The sequence below is a fragment of the Eriocheir sinensis genome, chromosome 29 (assembly GCF_024679095.1).
Source record: "Eriocheir sinensis breed Jianghai 21 chromosome 29, ASM2467909v1, whole genome shotgun sequence".
In the NCBI taxonomy this organism is placed as follows: domain Eukaryota; kingdom Metazoa; phylum Arthropoda; class Malacostraca; order Decapoda; family Varunidae; genus Eriocheir; species Eriocheir sinensis.
Genome location: NC_066537.1, coordinates 9,449,499 through 9,451,998, shown reverse-complemented (window position 1 = coordinate 9,451,998; position 2,500 = coordinate 9,449,499). Strand labels below are relative to the sequence as shown.

The following is a 2,500-nucleotide window of genomic DNA, read 5'->3' as shown; positions in this document are numbered from 1 at the left end:
ATGGTGGAGGAGGAAGAGGATGAGGAGAGGTGTAGAAAGAGAGGAGGTATGGAGGAGCTGCGGGAGGAGAGGAGGAAGATTGATAAAGGAAGAAAGAGCTGGAGATTAACTTTATCGAAGGAAGAAAAAAAAAGTGTTATTTAGAAGGATAGAAGAGAAACTGAGCATGACGTGGAGGAAATAATGAAGAGAAGGAGAGAATAAAGAAAGTTACTAAACGAGGAGAAGATGACTGAAAATTAATTGAGGCTTATATTTATGGAAAGGATGAAATGTATAGAAAAAAAAAGAAAATGGGAAAAGGTGGAAAAAGGGTAACAAAATGAGAAGCAGTGATAGATAAGAGATAGTGAACGGATGAAGAGGAGTAGAAGGAGAAGATGATAGTGATGGAAAGGAAGATGTAATAGATAGAAAAAAACTGATATATATATAGAAAGGAAGATGTGATAGAAAAATAACAGAAAGACGATGTGATAGATAGAAAAGTAATGGAAAGGAAATTGTGATAGAGATAGAAGGAGGAGGAGATAAAGAGAAACAGGACAGAGACAAGAACACGAAGAGGAAAATAGAATAAAAAGGAAAATAAATAACAAGATGAGATAGGCGGGGAGGAGGAAAAGGAGGTAGGGAGGGAAATAAAAGAGATGGCAAGGAAGGGAGAGTTGGAAAAAGAAGAAAAAGAAATCTAAAGGAAGGAAGATGAAGGAAAAGAAAGACGAGCAGGGAAAAAGAAAAAAAATATAGATAGAAAGAAAGATGTCCAGCTATTAGTAAGAAAGTATCAGAAAGCAAAAACGAATCATCCAATCTGACATTCCTTAACTTGTCAACAGTGCAGGTGTGTGAAGGAGGGAGGTGTGTTACAGGTGAAAGTCTAATTAAGAACGCCAGGTGTAAGGAGTTCAGGACCGAGGGAATGGAGAACGGATGGGGCTTAGAGGAGGAGGATAAGAATTTAATTAGTGAAGAAAAGGTGTACAGGCTTAATTACAGGTGTTTACGATTTAATTAAGGGACCAATTAGTAATATAAACCAGGTGATGGGAGATAAGAGAGGAGAGTTAATTAGTGAAGAGGTGAGGTTTAATTACAGGTACTCAGGTGTTAATTAATAGAGGAAAAAAAAAGTTATTCATAAGTGGGGAATATGTGTACAGGCTTAATTACAGGTGTTTGCGATTTAATTAAGGGAGCAATTAGTAATATAAACCAGGTGATGGGAGATAAGAGAGAAGAGTTAATTAGTGAAGAGGTGAGGTATAATTACAGGCACTCAGGTGTTAATTAATAGAGGAATTATTAGTGTACACCAGGTGATGTTTTAAGGGCAATAAGGAAGAATTAATCAGAAAAAAGTATGGAGGCTCTTTGTACATGACGAAACACACACACACACACACACACACACACACACACACACACACACACACACACACACTGTTATATTAATCAAGACAGCAATTAGTAAAAGAAACCAAGTAACGCCAAAAAGTAACGAGATGTGGAAGAAAGGAGGAAGATAACAAGAGGAGGAGGAGGAGGAGATTGATACTAACAGAGGAGTATTAAAGAAAGAAACCAATGAGCCAGGAACAGGTATGAAAGGCAATGATTACAGGTGATCATATCTCAATTAAGAAAACATATAATACCGATGGTCAGATTATGTGAAAAAACAGGTTCGTGGAGTTAAATGAAAAGGCATCACGTAACAGGAAAAAAAAAGCCTGCAAGAGTATGGTAGGCCTACACTAGGGGGTTAGGGGGCAAGGTAGCATAGAACAGGTATCAGGTAAGACGGTAGATGAGGTCACAGGTGTAATAGAATAGATGAGATAGAAGAATAGATGAGAGAGAGGAGGTAAGGAGGAGGAGAGGAGAAATACTGATAAAGGAAGAAAGAGTTGGAGAAGAGATTTTTTGGGGGGGAAAGGAAGAAGTGCGAGAGATAGGCTAATAGGAAAGTTAATGGAAACAGGTAAGGGGAGGGGGCAACGCAACAGGTAAGTAGGTAAAACAGGTAGGAGGTGAGGCCGTAGATGAGGTCACAGGTGCAATGGAAAGCCAGGTGAGTGGAGAGATAATAGGAAAGTTAATGAAAACAGGTGAGGGGTGGAGGCAAAACAACAGGTAAACAGGTAAAACAGTAACAATAATAGCAATACGAAGAAGAGCAAAATGAAAGAGAGGGGAAGAGAAGGAAGATGATAAATATTAAGAAATGAAGATAAAAAAATAAAATAGGAAGGAAGAGGAAGAAAAAGAAAGATAGAATAGAAGGGAGATTAAGAAAAGAGAAATAGAAAAGGATAGGTAAGGCAGAAGATTAGGTCACAGGTGTAATTATAGACGGCCAGGTAAGAGCAAGGTAATGGGGAAGCAAATAGAGGTGAAGCAGGTAAGGGAAGGGGGGAAAACAACAGGTAATTAGGTAAAACAGGTAAAAGGTAAGGCAGAAGATTAAGTCGCAGGTATAATAATAGACAGCCAGGTA

At 38.4% G+C, this 2,500-nt stretch overlaps 1 protein-coding gene and 1 long non-coding RNA gene across 12 annotated transcripts in view; both read left to right on the top strand.

Annotated features, from left to right (window-relative positions):
- The window catches only part of LOC127004999 (serine/threonine-protein kinase N-like), a 211,357-nt gene that overhangs the window by 174,054 nt on the left and 34,803 nt on the right, over positions 1–2,500 (top strand). The gene's annotated exons all lie outside the window — the stretch shown is intronic.
- The window catches only part of LOC127005003 (uncharacterized), a 4,659-nt gene that overhangs the window by 1,275 nt on the left and 884 nt on the right, over positions 1–2,500 (top strand). Inside the window, exons 1-2 of the long non-coding RNA XR_007758204.1 lie at positions 1–1,099; positions 1,276–2,500. The exon at positions 1–1,099 is cut by the window's left edge and continues 1,275 nt beyond it; the exon at positions 1,276–2,500 is cut by the window's right edge and continues 884 nt beyond it. This is a non-coding gene — a long non-coding RNA (uncharacterized LOC127005003). The remainder of the gene's footprint in view (positions 1,100–1,275) is intronic.